Genomic DNA, 18,675 nt, shown 5'->3' with positions numbered 1-18,675 from the left:
AAGTAATCGATCGTGTTTGCCTACTATCGGATTTTAAAAATTTACATGATGTACCTTAAGGAATTGCATGTAACAATATGCAGAATCACAATAGGCTTATTTGGCGAAAGCAATATCTGCACAGTCTTCAGAATCAGGTTCTTGAGCTGCAAAATCAAATGCCATTTCCACTTCTGATAACATAATTTTTGATGCTTGTCAATATACAGTTTTATTTACGAAATACCACAATTCCCTACTTGAGTATGACACAAGATACTTTTTGTTCCTTGGGGGTCACAGTACAAAATATGTCTCACAGTGACATGATTACGATAATGATATACCAGTTACACCCCTCTTTATATGACTTTTATTGTGTAAATCACAATGAGCTCATTTTGGTATATTCCCATCGTCAGGTGTCCTGTAAATATATTAATAAGTGATATTTTTGATATTGTAAACTGTAACTATGATCGTAAATGTATTATACAATCTATTGGCGTTTTTGTCTTACATGTAATATCGATGCTGCCGTTAGCTGTCTTTCTTGGAAGCTGTATTTAGATTTTACTTGGATGTACGTTGTAGATGTACTGTTATATCTGATTTTTAGAGCTAGATTAGTCAGTTTTTGTGCATTTTTTCCCTTTTGACAGCTTGGATGACAGCTGATCAGCTATATTACATGTTTACATAGTCACCACTAGAAGTAGGTGACGGGTGGAATTCTGTTATGTTTGGATTATATGCTTAGGTTTGGTTCTGATTACGTGTTTTGCCTGAAATATCCTCTGGTTTGTGTCGAGACTATTACGTTTTATTTTTATTTTTTATTTTTACATAATAATTTTGTTATGGTTCCTGTTACAGAATTATTACATAAAAATAAAAGTAAAACACAATAATCTCAACACAGATCAGATGAAATCTCACCTGACTCGAGATGACTGGGTGTTTGTGTTGTCCTCATAATTTCATCATCATTCACGAAAGTGGTGAGATTGGACTGAGGAAAGGTTGGTAAATTGTACAGACGCTGATAACCGAGTAGTTGAGTGCCCCACAAATCAAACAACATCATCATCATCATCATCCTCATGAAATCACAGGTAAAAAACATAATCAGTACCAAACCTAAGAAAATAATTAAAACATAATCGTTCCACACATCACCTACTTCTAGTGAAAACTATATAAACATGTAATATCGCTGACCACTGTCATCTAGCTGTCAAGAGGAAAAATAACCAACAAAAACTGACCACTCTATATCTACATATCAAGTATAACATTACATCTACATTGAATGTCCATGTGACGCCTAAATACATACAGATTCGAACAACGGCCGCATAGTGCAGCATCAATGTTACAAATAAGGTAAAAACACCAATCGAGTGTATTATACCTTTATGATCACAGTTACAGTTTACAATAACGAGACTATCATCTATTAATGTATTTACAGAACACCTGACGATGGCAATACACTGAAATGAGCTCATTGTGATTTACGCAATAAATCTCATATAAAGAGCAGTGTAACTTGTATATCATCATCGTAAGAGACAATTTTGTCGATATAGGCGCGCTCATGTTACATATATTTCCTTTCATTAAAATATACTTTCATCATGAGATTATTGTGGTAAGTTGTACTTCATTTATTGATACAATGTCTATTTTAATAGTGCTTTCTATTACGTTATTCAACATAACAGTAAAAATAAGAGAGTAATTAACCGTCAACAATATATTCTTTCACATTATCTAGAACAGTCTGACAATGCTCAGGCTGTTCAACGATTCTAAGTCTGTAGAAATGTATTGTCTCTGGGTTAAATATAACGTCAAAAAAGCTTGAATTGCATTTTCTTCTAAAAACGAATTTTTCTAACGGTCATTCAATAAAGAGAGAAAAGATAAACATTTGAAGGCATAAGAACAGAATAATATGTGCGAGAGGGGTGACTTCCCAAACATACACCTTGACATTTTTGTTTGAGAAGTCAGCAGACAGCACTATAGTGTCGTAGCAACACCTGCTGCAGTTTTGTCAGTCTTTTTTCTTACATTGCGACAGGAAAGTGTCCCAGTTATTGGCATCAAATACCATCTGTGATGGTCGTAACCCTGCACTGGAGTTCGTAGGGCACAAGTCTATTCTGAGCCACCAAATGCAAAATATCATGTTCCTACTGCCCTTTACTTGAGTTCGTGGTTTTTGTTAGGTCTCAGAAATTACTTTATTTTTAAGAAGTTAACATAAACGCACTATTTCATGTCACCAATAACTATTGCATAGGATTGAGCAGTGACCGAAGTGATGACGTTCAGACACCCGTTAAGCTTTTGTTGCCTTAAACTGGAGCATGCACAGAAGGCGGCACAGTATGCCTCAGAAGGACTTCCAACAGCTCTATCAATCAATGACAAGCCGAAAAACTGCTTGCACGGGGACCGAAGGTGGAGTAATGCATTACTGACTTTCTCAGTTTGTGAAGTTGTTTCTCTTGAGAAAAAGATCCATTTTTTTCTGAAATTGTAATCATTTGTTTGTCTGAACATGTACACGACATCTACCGATTTCTGTCCCATCCGGATAATTCCTTCGTGGTGCGTCTTAGAGTGTATTTGACAGTTAATAACCGATTCTTTTGCAAGTGTAAATACTTTTGAGCCAAAAGTTCATATAATCTAAAAAGGAGCTTAATATGTAGCAACATTTTCTCTGAAAGAAAATAAACAAAAATCCCAAAGAAGACAGTACATAAAATGTTTAAACATGTCTGGGTAAAAATAAAACTATATAACAGTGTTTCAAAAATGGTTCAAATGGCTCTGAGCACTATGGGACTTAACAGCTATGGTCATCAGTCCCCTAGAACTTAGAACTACTTAAACCTAACTAACCTAAGGACAGCACACAACACCCAGTCATCACGAGGCAGAGAAAATCCCTGACCCCGCCGGGAATCGAACCCGGGAACCCGGTCATTTAGTAACTATGTTCACATTACAGATTAAATAAAACAGAAAAACACTAATGATTGAACAGAGGTGCTAAAACATGTTTGGGAACTTTGAAAAAAGGCGACTCTTACATCCAACAGGTTTGAAGCTTAATCCATCTAAGATGCAAGCAACCTTAGTCCTTCCCAAACGAATTTATACCTCTCAGATCAGATTACGTCTTCCATTATAAATTATAAACGGCACAGAAATAACTTTTGTTTCTTCTGCAAAGAAGTTACGGCTACTTATGGACCATCACACTATCTGGCCTGAACACACACCGACAGTCTATAAGAAACAGACAACATCACTTCATTCACTATAGATATATAAAAAAAGTATTTCTTTTCGAGCTTAATAAAGCACTCATAGAATCACTAATACTCCCAATACTTGATTATGGTGACCTTATTTTCCAAAGATTTTCGTACGAAATCTCACACCTACTGGTTTTGGCAGTGAATGCTTTTGTACGATATACTTGCGACGTACGCTGATGCTGTTTCGACCACATTCCTCCTGCGTACGAACTCGAACGGTTATTATGGCTATGTACCAATAAGCTAAAGATTATCACGTTGACTCTATCATCTTCCCAATAATTGCACTCCATCTTATTTATTCTCTACTCTTAAACTACTGTAGAAAGACACATATTCAGCAAAGTAATGTCCTCTCCCTATAATTACATAATTCTGTCAAGTTCACGAAATAATTTTTAGCATCACTATCTCGACTTTGGAACAATTTTCCTCAAAATATAAGAGAAATTAAATCACTTTCAGACTACTCAAGACAGCCTATATACACAACAGTCCTCTCTACCATACATTAGTCTGCAGACCACTCTAGTCAGTCCTGGCTCCTCCTCAACTTTTTGACCCTCCCCTCCCCCGCCCCATGTGAACAGAGTCCTCTATATAAATTCTGATCTTTCCTAACAGCCAATGTACGTATCATTTCAGTCTTCATCTCTTTCTTCATCCCTTCTGTTTCTGATAATACAAAACATGGCTTACAATGTTTATTTATTTATTTATTTATTGTTCCGTGGGACCACATTAAGGAGAAGTCTCCATGGTCATGGAACGAGTCAATACATGAAATTATAACACGATTGTAGGAATAGAGAAAATGAAATATAAGAAACATATTCAGGCGACAAGTCTTAACTTTAAATAAAGAAAATCAACAATGTAACACTGGAATTTGCTTAATTATTTGGCTCTTCCAGGAGCTCCTCGACAGAATAGAAGGAGTGAGCCATGAGGAAACTCTTCAGTTTGGACTTAAAAGTCTATTGGGCTACTGCTAAGATTTTTGAGTTCTTGTGGTAGCTTATTGAAAATGGATGCAGCAGAATACTGCACTCCTTTCTGCAGAAGAGTCAAGGAAGTGCATTCCACACGCAGATTTGATTTCTGCCTAGTATTAACTGAGTGAAAGCTGCTAACTCTTGGGAATAAGCTAATATTGCTAACAACAAACGGCATTAAAGAAAATATATACTGTGAGGGCGATGTCAAAATTCTCAGACTATTGAATAGGGGTCAACAAGAGGTTTTCGAACTTACACCACACATAGCTCGAACAGCCCGTTTTTGAGCTAAAAATACCCTTTTTGAATCAGAAGAATTACCCCAAAATATAATACCATATGACATAAGCGTATGAAAATATGCGAAGTAGACTACTTTACGTGTTGAAATGTCACTTATTTCAGATACTGTTCTAATGGTAAATAAAGCAGCATTTAGTTTCTGAACAAGATCCTGAACATGGGCTTTCCACAACACCTTACTATCTATCCGAACGCATAGGAACTTGAACTATTCCGTCTCGCTTATAATATGCCCATTCTGTCTGATCAAAATATCAGTTCTTCTTGAATTGTGAGTTAGAAACTGTAAAAACTGAGTCTTACTGTGATATAGCATCAACTTGTTTTCCACAAGCAACGAACTTATTTCATGAACTACATTATTTGATAATGTTTCAATGTTACACACAAGATCCTTCACTACCAAGCTGGTGTCATCAGCAAACAGAAATATTTTTGAATCACCTGTAATACTAGAAGGCATATCATTTATATAAATAGAAACAGCAGCGGCCCCAGCACCGATCCTTAGGGAACGCCCCACTTAACAGTGCCCCATTGGGACTGAACATCACTACCACTCTCAATATTGCGGAGAATTACCTTCTGCTTTCTGTTTTTAAAGTAAGAGGCGAACCAATTGTAGTAGTCTGCACCATTCTAAATGCGCTTTGTTACTATTACTATCAGTGTTAGTTATTATTATTACTATCATTATTGTCAAACATGTTAATATTATTATTAGTACCATTGTTATTTTGAATGGTTTGTAATGCCTTAGATGTGTGTTGTTCCTAGTCAGATGTAAGAGACAGCCCTAAGACCCTAATCTTATCAATCGAAATGACATAGGAATAAATAAATACATCGAAGCATAAGTGCATTTTTCACTAAGATACACTATGTGATCAAAAGTATTCGGACACCTGGCTGACAATGACTTACAAGTTTGTGGCACCTCCATCGGTAATGCTGGAATTCAGTATGGTGTTGGCCAACCCTTAGCATAGATGACAGCTTCCACTCTCGCAGGCATACTTTCTATCAAGTGCTGGAAGCTTTCTTGGGATATAGCAGCCCATTCTTCACGGAGTGTTGAACAGAGGTGATGTTTCGATATCAGTGGGTGAGGCCTGGCACGAAGTCGGCGTTCCAAAATATATCAAAGGTGTTCTATATGATTCAGGTGAGAACTCCGTGAAGGCCAGTCAATTACAGGAATGTTATTGTCGTGTAATCACTTCGCCATAGGCCGTGATTTATGAACAGGTGCTCGATCGTGTTGAAAGCTCTAATCTCGTTCCCCAAATTACTGATCAACACTGGGAAGCAAAAAGGTGCTTAAAACATTAATGTTGACCTCAGCTGCGGTAGTGCCACGCAAAACAACAAGGGGTGTAAGCCCCCTACATTAAAAACACGACCAGACCATAACACCACCGCCTCTGAATTTTACCGTTGGCACTACATACGCTGGCAGATGACGTTCACCGGACATTCGCCATAGCCACACCCCGCCATCGGATGGCCACAATGTGTACCGTGATTCGACACTCCACACAAAGTTTTTCCACTGTTCAATCGTCCAATGTTTACGCTCCTTACACCAAGCGAGGCGTCGTTTTGCGTTTACCAGCGTGATTTGTGGCATATGAGGAGCCGCTCTACCACGAAATCCAAGTTGTGTCACCTCCCGCCTAACCGTAATAGTATTTGCAGTGGGTTCTGATGCAGTTTGGAATTTTTGTGTGATGGACTGGATAGATTTCAGCAAATTACACAATACGAACCTCTTCAACAGTTGGCGGTATGTGCCAGTCAACAGACGAGGTCGGCCTTTACGCTTTCGTGCTGTACGTGTCTGTTCACGTTTCCAGTTTACTATCACATTGGAAACAGTGGACCTAGATGGGATTAGGACTGTGGAAATCTCGCGTAGAGACGTATTAGACAAGTGACACGCTTTCACTTGACCACGTTCGTAGTCCGTCAGTTTCGCGGAGCACCACATTCTGCTGTCTCACAACGTCTGATGACTATTGAAGTCGCTGATATGGAGTACCTGGCAATAGGTGGTAGCAAAATGCCCATAATATGAAAAATGTATGTCTTTGGGGGTGTCCAGATACTTTTGATCACATGATGTACATATCCGGACGACTGCAGAGATTTACTGCTTTTTCTAGAGTATTGATAACTATTAGAAAAGTCATTGATTATAGTTGGTTTTCAGAGTTTTGCTGAATTCGGATTACGTGCGAAAGTGACTTGTATTTACGACTCGTATGTATTCGGTCTGTCTGTTATGCTGCTCTAGTAGCGTCACTGATGACTAGCTGTGAAACTGATGGCCATGCATGAAACTGTTTCACATTGCGTCTACTGCTCCAAATTTAGATTGTACAGTTATAATCACACTACCATAAGCTGATGCAAGACGATGTAGATAGCCCTATGTGCTATTCGAATTTATGTCCAGGTGTCTCATCCGCTGTCGCTGAGAGGTGAGGCCAGGCAGAGGATTTGGAGTTGCTGTGCCTCCAGTGCACGGATCTTCAGCGCGTAGTTGCAGTTTCTAGGCTGGAGACACTTTCCGTCTCGTCTAGGACCTGCGCTACTGTTAGAGGTAGACGCTATTCTTAGAGTTTGACAACATATTGCGAAATCGACTAACTCATTGTCATGATTATTATTTATTCTCATGATGTATCACTGAACGGATGGCGTGAATCGCTTACAGGACATCACTACTTTACTATTCTACTATTCTCTAAATTGCTCTTCTCCTTTTTCTTCTGCCTTTATCCTGCATCGGTACGGGACAGGATTGGCTCTTATCGGATTTGGCACGGTTAATTTAAAGGAGGGCGGAGAACAGATGCCCGTCCACATGCTACACAGCTACACCCCCGCTTCCCCAGGACAGAACTATCTGTGTGTAGAGTGATTCTTCTGAAAGTTTTCGAAAGTTTTCTGATATTTGTGTAAAAAGTAACTGAGGTGGAACTTGGGTGCCAGCAAAGTATTCATCTTGTTCGATGTGGGAATCCGACCAAATACCACATCTAGTCTGGCAAGGACACTGACTCTCACTGAGTATAGTGCAGCGATGTATCAGGGGACTATATCGACAACACTGTGTATAGATTCGAAAGCAAAAATCTCAATGGAAGGATACAGCATCAAGGGTCCCATCAGAATCGTTATTGAACACATAACTTCTCTCATTACATGTTCGTCACATATCAATTATTCTCTCCTACTGACAGTATCTCTCATATAGTGACGACCTTCAGTTGTGTCTAAGTGCAAGTCCTATAAAAATTTCAATGGCCATCCAACTTATAAATGTTTATTTAATTAACTGACACAGTCGGCGCACATCAAGCATAGGTCATGAGAATACCTTCATTTTAGATGGGTTAAGCTTAATAAATCAATATAAAACGTGAGCAGCCTTAGTCGCTAAAAAATAAGTTATTACGATTCACTTCCTAGAAATGCTTTCATCGTTTATTCTAAGCGTCACAGAAATATATTTAGTTTTATCTGCAAGATGGTTTGGGTTAATACCAGACCATAACTTAAACTGGTCTGAACACACAACTGCAGTCTATAAGAAAGTGTAAGCGTCACTTCATTCAGTACAGACATATAAGAAACTATTTCTGTTCGAAAATAAAATAGAGTCACTAACTCAACCCATACTTGCTTACAGTGATGCTAATTTCCAAGGACCTTCGTACGACATCTCACGCCAGCTGGTTTTGGCGACGTTTGCTCGTGTGCGATATATTTCTCACATACGCTGATGCTTTCGACCACATCTGTCCTACCTAGGAACAGTTATCATGCCTACGTGCTGATAATCATAAAGACTACACGTTTTATGTTCACTCTATCGTTTACTCAGTCATTGCGCTCCATTTTATTTATCCTCTACTCTTAAACTTCCGTCTGAACACCACTGGAGAAATACTTCATCTCAGCAAATTAAAATCCTCTCTGTGCCATTATAGAACTCTGCCATGTTCTCTAAATCATTTCAGTAACAGTAACCCGAATTTGGAAGCATATTCATCGAATTATCAGAGAAATTAAATCCCTTTCGAACTTCTAAAGACAGCTAATTATCGTCCTTCTATCATAATAGCCACCTCTCCCATATACTAGTTTGCTAAACACTCCCGTCAGCCTCCCTCGCCCACAACATATCCCAAAAGCCCTCTCCACAGAGAGCTCTGTTTAAATTCTGTTCTTTCCTGACAGTCAATGTCCCTGTCATTTCAGTCTTCATCTCTTCCGTTTCTGATAATACTAAACATGGCTTAAAAAATATTTAAAATGATCTGACATATTCTTAATGAGCTTTGATTATATTACTATCAGTGTTAGTCAGGTGTATTCCCATCATTGTTGTCAATCATGTTAATATTATTATTAAAACCATTGTAATTTGGTATCGTTTAAAATAGCTTAGATATGTGTTGTTCCTTGACAGACGTAAGATACAGCCCTAAGACCCCAATCTTATCATATTAAGTAACATAGTAATAAATAAATATATCGAAGAAAAAGAACATTTTTCACTAATATACGCTATGTGATCAAAACTATCCGGACACTTCGTTGACAATGACTTGCAAGTTCGTACCGCCCTCCATCGGTAATGCTGGAATTCAGTAAGGTGTTGGCCAACCCTTAGCTTTGATGACAGCTTCCACTCTCGCAGCCATACGTTCAATAGGGTACTGGAAGCTTTACTGGGAAATTTGGGCCCATTCTTCAAGGAGTGCTGTACTGAGGTGAGGCCTGGCACGCAGAAGGCGTTCCAAAACGACCCTAAGGTGTTCTAATTGTTCAGGTGAGGGCTCCGTGCATGCCAGTCCATTACAGAAACGTTATTGCGTGTAACCACTTCGCCATAAGCAGTGCTTTATGAACAGGTGCTCGATCGTGTTGAAAGCTGGTGGTAGTTAGTGTTTTAACGTCCCGTCGACAACGAGGTCATTAGAGATGGAGTTGAAAGCTGCAATCGGCATCCACGAATTACTCTTCAACAGTGGGAAGCAATAAGGTGCTTAAAACATCAATTTAGAACTGTGTTGTGATAGTGCCACGCAAAACAACAAGGTGTGCAAACCCCTCCATGAAAACCACGACCACACCATAACACCACCGCCTCTGAATTTCACTGTTGGCACTACATACGCTGGCAGATGACGTTCACCGGTCATTCGAAATAACCTTACCCGTCCATCAGATGGCCACATTGTGTACCGTGATTCGTCACTCCACACAACGTTTTTGCACTGTTCAATCGTCCAATGTTTACGCTCCTTACACCAAGCGAGGCGTCGTTTTGCCATTACTGGCGTGATTCGTGTGTGATGGTCTGGATAGATTTCTGCCTATTACACAATACGACCCTATTCAACTGTCGGCGGTATGTATCAGTCAACAGACGAGGTCAGCCTGTACGCTTTCAGGCTGTTCATGTCTGTTCACGTTTCCACTTCACTATCACATCGGAAAAAGTGGACCATGAGGTGTTTAGGACTGTGGAAATCCCGCGTACACACGTATGAGGTAAGTGACACCCAATCACTTGACCACGTACCAAGCCCGCGAGTTCCGCGGATTGCCCCATTCTGCTCTTCAAATGTTCAAATGTGTGTGAAATCTAATGGGACTTAACTGCCAAGTTCATCAGTCCCTAAACTTACACATTACTTACCCTAAATTATTCTAAGGACAAACACACACACCAATGCCCGAGGGAGGTCTTGAACCTCCGGAGGGACCAGCCGCAAAGTCCATGACTGCAGCGTCTAAGACCGCTCGGCTAATCCCGCGAGGCTCATTCTGCTCTCTCGCAATGAGTAATGACTACTGAGGTCGCTGATATTGAGCACCTGTCAGTAGGTGGCAGCGCAATGCACATAATATGAAAAATGTATGTTTTTGGTGATGTCCGGATGCTTTTGATCACATAGTGTACATAAATGGAAGGATCCAGTAACGTTCTCCTTTTTCAGCAGTATTCATAACCATTAGAAAATTCATTGATTATAGGTGGTTTTTAGAGTTTTTCTGAATTCGGATTACGTGCCAATATGAGTTTTTTTTACGACTCGTGTGTTTCAACTCTGTCTGTTATGCTGTTATAGTAGCGTCACTGATGTCTAGCCGTCAAACTGATGCCTAGGCGTGAAACTGTTTCACATTGTGTCTACTGCTCCAAATTTAGATTGTACAGTTGTAATCACACTACCATAAGCAAATGCAAGAAAATGTAGATAGCCTTATTTGCTATTCTAATTTATGTACAGGTGTCTCGTCTGCTGTCGCTGGGAGGTCCTTCCTCCAGTGCACGGCACATCAGGGCGTAGTTGTATTTTCTAGACTGGAGACACTGGCTGTCTCGTCTAGGACCTGCGCCACTGTATAAGGTAGGCACTACTCTTAAAGTTGGATCACATATTGCGGAATCAAGTTACTCATTGTTGTGGTTATTATTTATTCACATGGTGTACCACTGGACGAATGGCGTTAATCACATACAGGACATCACTATTTTACTACGAGGTGTGGCTAGAAAAAAACCGGACTAGTACTGGTGAAACAATAAAACAAATGCAATAAGGCTGAAAGTCGCGTGACTCTCGCTATTTTACTATTCTTTAACTTATTCCTCTCCTTTTTCTTCTGCCTTTATCCTGCATCGGTGCAGGGCAGGCTTTTCTCTTATCGAATTTGGCATAATTTAAAGGAGTGGGGAGGGCAGATGCCCTCGCCATGCCACACAATTACCCCCACCACCCACCCCCCCAGGCGTAACTGTCTGTGTGTAGAGTGATTAACCTGAAAGTTTGCGAAAGTATTCTGATATTTGTGTAAAAAGTAACTGAGGTGGAACTTGGGTGCCGGCAAAGTATTCATATTGTTGGATGTGGGAATCTGACCAAATACCACATCCAGGCAGGTTGGCACACTGACCCTCATTGGGTATAGTGCAGCGATGAATCAGGGGGCTATATCGACAACAGTGTATAGTGACTGGGACACTAAAGTGTCAATATAAGGATACAGCATCTAGGGTCCCATCAGAATCGTTATTGGACACATAACATTTCTCATTACATGTTCATGACATATCAATTATTCTCTCCTACTGACAGTATATCTCATTCAGTGACGACCTTCAGTAATGTCTAAGTGTGTTGTTGTTGTGGTCTTCAGTCCTGAGACTGATTTGATGTAGCTCTCCATGCTACTCTATTCTGTGCAAGCTTCTTCATCTCCCAGTACCTACTGCAACCTACATCCTTCTGAATCTGCTTAGTGTATTGATCTCTTGGTCTCCCTCTACGATTTTTACCCTCCACGCTGCCCTACAATGCTAAATTTGGTATCCCTTGATGCCTCAAAACATGTCCTACCAACCGATCCCTTCTTCTAGTCAAGTTGTGCCACAAACTTCTCTTCTCCCCAATCCTATTCAATACCTCCTCATTAGTTACTTGATCTACCCACCTTATCTTCAGCATTCTTCTGTAGCACCACATTTCGAAAGCTTCTATTCTCTTCTTGTCCAAACTGGTTATCGTCCATGTTTCACTTCCATACATGGCTACACTCCATACAAATACTTTCAGAAACGACTTCCTGACACTTAAACCTATACTCGATGTTAACAAATTTCTCTTCTTCAGAAACGCTTTCCTTGCCATTGCCAGTCTACATTTTATATCCTCTCAACTTCGACCATCATCAGTTATTTTACTCCCTAAATAGCAAAACTCCTTTACTACTTTAAGTGTCTCATTTCCTAATCTAATCCCCTCAGCATCACCCGATTTAATTTGACTCCATTCCATTATCCTCGTTTTGCTTTTGTTGATTTTCATCTTATATCCTCCTTTCAAGACACTGTCCATTCCGTTCAACTGCTCTTCCAAGTCCTTTGCTGTCTCTGACAGAATTACAATGTCATCGGCGAACCTCAAAGTTTTTACTTCTTCTCCATGAATTTTAATACCTACTCCGAATTTTTCTTTTGTTTCCTTTACTGCTTGTTCAATATACAGATTGAATAACATCGGGGAGAGGCTACAACCCTGTCTCACTCCTTTCCCAACCACTGCTTCCCTTTCATGCCCCTCGACTCTTATAACTGCCATCTGGTTTCTGTACAAATTGTAAATAGCCTTTCGCTCCCTGTATTTTACCCCTGCCACCTTCAGAATTTGAAAGAGAGAATTCCAGTTAACGTTGTCAAAAGCTTTCTGTAAGTCTACAAATGCTAGAAACGTAGGTTTGCCTTTTCTTAATCTTTCTTCTAAGATAAGTCGTAAGGTTAATATTGCCTCACGTGTTCCAACATTTCTACGGAATCCAAACTAATCTTCCCCGAGGTCCGCTTCTACCAGTTTTTCCATTCGTCTGTAAAGAATTCGCGTTAGTATTTTGCAGCTGTGACTTATTAAACTGATAGTTCGGTAATTTTCACATCTGTCAACACCTGCTTTCTTTGGTATTGGAATTATTATATTCTTCTTGAAGTCTGTGGATATTTCGCCTGTCTCATACATCTTGCTCACCAGATGGTAGAGTTTTGTCATGACTGGCTCTCCCAAGGCCATCAGTAGTTCTAATGGAATGTTGTCTACTCCCGGGGCCTTGTTTCGACTCAGGTCTTTCAGTTCTCTGTCAAACTCTTCACGCAGTATCTTATCTCCCATTTCATCTTCATCTACATCCTCTTCCATTGCCATAATACTGTCCTCAAGTACATCGCCCTTGTATAAACCCTCTATATACTCCTTCCACCTTTCTGCCTTCCCTTCTTTGCTTAGAACTGGGTTGCCATCTGAGCCCTTGATATTCATACAAGTGGTTCTCTTCTCTCCAAAGGTCTCTTTAATTTTCCTGTAGGCAGTATCTATCTTACCCCTAGTGAGACAAGCCTCTAAATCCTTACATTTGTCCTCTAGCCATCCCTGCTTAGCCATTTTGCACTTCCTGTCGATCTCATTTTTGAGACGTTTGTATTCCCTTTTGCCTGCTTCATTTACTGCATTTTTATATTTTCTCCTTTCATCAATTAAATTCAATATTTCTTCTGTTACCCAAGGATTTCTATTAGCCCTCGTCTTTTTACCTACTTGATCCTCTGCTGCCTTCACTAATTCATCCCTCAGAGCTACCCATTCTTCTTCTACTGTATTTCTTTCCCCCATTCCTGTCAATTGTTCCCTTATGCTCTCCCTGAAACTCTGTACAACCTCTGGTTCTTTCAGTTTATCCAGGTCCCATCTCCTTAAATTCCCACCTTTTTGCAGTTTCTTCAGTTTCAATCTGCAGTTCATAACCAATAGATTGTGGTCAGAATCCACATCTGCCCCTGGAAATGTCTTACAATTTAAAACCTGGTTCCTAAATCGCTGTCTTACCATTATATAATCCATCTGATACCTATTAGTATCTCCAGGATTCTTCCAGGTATACAACCTTCTTTTATGATTCTTGAACCAAGTGTTAGCTATGATTATGTTGTGCTCTGTGCAAAATTCTACCAGGCGGCTTCCTCTTTCATTTCTTAGCCCCAATCCATATTCACCTACTACGTTTCCTTCTCTCCCTTTACCTACTACCGAATTCCAGTCACCCATCACTATTAAATTTTCGTCTCCCTTCACTATCTGAATAATTTCTTTGATTTCATCATACAGTTCTTTAATTTCTTCGTCATCTGCAGAGCTAGTTGCCATATAAACTTGTGCTATTGTAGTAGGCGTGGGCTTCGTTTCTATCTTGGCCACAATAATGCGTTCACTATGCTGTTTGTAGCAGCTTACCCGCACTCCTATTTTTTATTCATTGTTAAACCTACTCCTGCATTACCCCTATTTGATTTTGTATTTATAATCCTGTATTCACCTGACCAAAAGTCTTGTTCCTCCTGCCACCGAACTTCACTAATTCCCACTATATCTAACTTTAACCTATCCATTTCTCTTTTTAAGTTTTCTAACCTACCTGCCCGATTAAGGGATCTGACATTCCACACTCCGATCCGTAGAACGCCAGTTTTCTTTTTCCATATAACGATGTCCCCTTGAGTAGTCCCCGCCCGGGGATCCGAATGGGGGACTATTTTACCTCCGGAATATTTTACCCAAGAGGACGCCATCATCATTTAACCATGCAGTAAAGCTGCATGCCCTCGGGAAAAATTACGACTGTAGTTTCCCCTTGCTTTCAGCCGTTCGCTCTACCAGCACAGCAAGGCCGTTGTGGTTAGTGTTACAAGGTCAGATCAGTCAGTCATCCAGACTGTTGCCCCTGCAACTACTGAAAAGGCTACTGCCCCTCTTCAGGAACCATGCGTTTGTCTGGCCTCTCAACAGATAACCCTCCGTTGTGGTTGCACCTACGGTACGGCTATCTGTATCGCTGAGGCACACAATCCTCCCCATCGACGGCAAGGTCCATGGTTCACGGGGTCGAATAATAATAATTATTATTATTATCATTGTCAATAGTGTTACTATTACTATTAATATTATTGTTGTCTTGAATGGTTTGTAATAACTTTGGTATGTGCTGTTCCTGGTCAGACGTAAGAGACAGCCTGAAGGCCCTAATCTCGTCAGGCGAAATAACCTATAAATAAATATATTGAATAACAAATGCATTTTTCACCAAGATACATACCTGAACAGACGCAGAAACATTCTCCTTTTTCTACAGATATCGACAGCCGTTACCATTCGAAAATCTCAAATTATTATAATTGGTTTTTAGATTTTTGTTGGATTGCGAGTGCATGTCGATGTGTTCTTTTTTTTTTTACCACTCATATGTAGTCACTCTGTTTTACATGCTATTATAGCAGCGTAACTGATGCCTAGCCGTCACACTGCTTCCTAATCATCAAACCACTTCGCATTACATCTACTGCTCCAGAATTAGATTGTACAGTTATAATCATAGTATCCTAATCAAGTGCACGACGATGTAGATAGCGTCATTCACTGTTCTAAATTGTGTCCAGGTGTCTCCTCTGCTGTCAGTGAGAACTGAGGCAAGGGAAAGGACTTCGAGTGCTGTGCCTCCAGTGTACGGCACTTCAGGTTGCAGTTCCAGTTTCTAGACTGGAGACACTTGCTGTCTCGTCTAGGACCTGTGCTGCTGTGGAAGGTAGGCGCTATTCTTAAAGTGTCATACATACTACAAAATCAAGTAACTCATTGTTATGGCAATTATCTATTCTCACGTTGTATCATCGTATGAATGGCGTAAATCGCTTCCAGGAAATCCTTATTCCTGTCCACTATTCTTTGACTCTCGTTTCTTCTTTTTCTTGTGCCTTTGACCCGTAACGTGTAACTGAGGCAGAACTTAGGTACCAGCCCGTTATTTCTCTCATTCATGCCGGTTGGCAAACCGACCCTCTTCGTTATCCGCTGTGCCGATACGATCCGTGGTCCGTGCACCTCCTTGTACCGGAAGAGGCGCTTTCATACACTTGGCTATCAGGGCGGGTCCATTATTAATTTTACTGTTTTAGTTATTTTCTTGTGCAATACGATTCAGGAATAAAGTCCTATAAGAGAAATTAACAGGTAACATACACTACGTGATCAAATGTATCCGGACACCCCCAAAACATACGTTTTTCATATTAGCTTCATTGTGCTGCCACCTACAGACAGGTACTCCATATCAGCGACCTCAATATTTATTTATTTATTTAACCTGATCATATTAGGGCCATCAGGCCCTCTCTTACACCGGACCAGTGTTCCACACATGCAGTGTTTCACACATCAGAGTTACCTCATGACAATAGTTTAAATGAGAAAATTAGATTAATCTAGTGACAATTTGAATAAAGAGTAGTGACTAAGACCTAATAAAGTAAATGCGGCAGTATTTTTACAACAGGTGCTATACATACAGATTATGATAAAAGCAGTAATAATAACAGTAAAAAAAAGTCAAATAATAATGATAAACATGACGAAGACCTAATAAAGTAAATGCTGGCAGTATATTGCAACAGGTGCTATACGTACAGATTATGATAAAAGCCATAATAATAACAGTAAAAAAAAGTCAAATAATAATGATAAACATGACTAAGACCTAATAAAGTAAATGTTGGCAGTATTTTACAACAGGTGCTATACATACAAATCATGATAAAAGCAATAATAATAACAGTAAAAAATTAAATAATAAAATGAGAAAAATTGGCAATAGTAATGAAGATTTGTGCAGATGTACATTAATATCTTGGTGTGTGAAGTAGATGTTTACTAGTGTAGCGAGTTTTGGGGAAGGGAGATTTAAGGAGGGGGAAAGAGGGAAGTAATGAGGTGAAGTGTATTCATGTACAGAGGAAGGCATTACTGTTGCTTAAGTAGATACGTCATTAACTGTTTTTTGAAGCCGGACATGTTTTTAAGTTCTCTAACATAACGAGGGAGGTTATTCCATAGTCGGGTTCCTGCTACTGTAAACGACTTGGAGAAGGTGACTGAGCGATGCAGTGGAACAGAGAGGATTTTATTATAATGGGAACGTGTGTTTCTGTCATGTTGTTCCCACATGAGCGTTAGGGACGAGGAGAGATATGAGGGACAGTGTACATTTATAAGGCAGTAGATGACACAGAGTGTATGGAAATCTCTGCGTTTGTCTGCACGCAGCCAGGACAATTTTGCATATTCTGGTGAAATGTGATCAAGAAGTCGAACGTCACAGATATATCGGACGCAGGCATTCATGACCAGTTCTAGACGTCGAGAATTTTCCTGAGAGAGGCCTTGTAGGATAATATCACTGTAGTCAATGATTGGGAGTATAAGCGTTTGTACAAATTTCTTTTTCAGATCGAAAGGGAAGAGTTTTTTATATTTTTGTAGGACATGAAGGGATGCTGATAATTTTTTGCACACTGCAGTTACATGCTCTGTCCAATTTAGATTTTCATCTATTATAACTCCCAAACTCTTTGCTGAGGGAGAGAAGTTAATATTTGTTCCATTTAGGATACGAGATGGTACGGATTCCCGATGTTTTGGGCTAATGAGCTTAGAGTGACCAACAAGTACCGCTTGGGTTTTAGATGGGTTTAGTTTTAGACCTATGTCCTGTGCCCATTTTGACAGTGCATCGAGGTCATGTAGGGAAGCAGCCTACTCACGCTGTAGTAAATTCACATCAGTCTTTCCATTGTGTGCCAGCCAGTCCGCTGTAACTAGCTCTGACGTCATAAATGTTGCGCAATACTTTAAAAATCAAGCAAATAACCTAAAACGTTTCTAGCATGTCAGGAGTGATACTAAATCAACATGTGTTGAATATCAGTTCGATAACTTTAACCATTTTCGAAATTTGGACGTTTTTCTGTAAAAATCATTGGCGCAACAGAGAAGAGCTAGAGACTTAAAAATTTATATTTACATTCCTTTTCCATAATAATTTAATAGAAACAGTACTTTGGATCTCACAAATTAAGATTTTAGTTGAAATTCATAATTTTCTGGTTTTTGCCTTAAAAATTAAGGAAGCAAGATAGATGAAGTAGGCTAATAAATAAGGCTAGGATGTTTATATTTAAGTAGAATGGAGATCCGCTATAACCATAAAGATGTGAGAAGTTTCATTTGAATAACTATAAAACTATAGCGATAGCGTATCTCCAAATGGCAAGTTCAGAGCTCGTCTACTGCGTGCAGTGTAATTAAATTAATTCTCTCGCCCAAAATATTTAACTTAGCCACGTCAAACTTTTATTATGATTACTTACCTGTGTGCTGAATGCACATTTAAATTGAGAGCTTCATTTGCCATCAGCAAAAGAAGCTATGATTTATTCATTAACTTAATGTGGTGCATTACTAGCCCAGCGGCTAGTCGGGAGAGCCGATTTGATCAGGCGTTCCCTTAGCCGTCCGCACCGCGGCTTTATATATAAGAACGCTGCGAGAGAAAGCAAGGCCCCAGTTCTCTCCAGACGCTGAATAGCACACCATCTGTGTCGGGAGTCGCGTCGCGTCGGT

General features: G+C 39.8%; 1 protein-coding gene across 1 annotated transcript in view; it reads left to right on the top strand.

Moving 5' to 3' along the window:
* LOC126249643 (melanopsin-A) overlaps positions 1 to 18,675 on the top strand; it is a 485,748-nt gene that overhangs the window by 75,544 nt on the left and 391,529 nt on the right. Inside the window, exon 3 of the mRNA XM_049951321.1 lies at positions 15,660 to 15,805. The gene's annotated coding sequence lies outside the window, so the exon portion shown is untranslated. The remainder of the gene's footprint in view (positions 1 to 15,659; positions 15,806 to 18,675) is intronic.

The sequence above is a fragment of the Schistocerca nitens genome, chromosome 3, assembly GCF_023898315.1.
Source record: "Schistocerca nitens isolate TAMUIC-IGC-003100 chromosome 3, iqSchNite1.1, whole genome shotgun sequence".
In the NCBI taxonomy this organism is placed as follows: domain Eukaryota; kingdom Metazoa; phylum Arthropoda; class Insecta; order Orthoptera; family Acrididae; genus Schistocerca; species Schistocerca nitens.
This window is presented reverse-complemented; position numbering and strand designations above follow the sequence as displayed.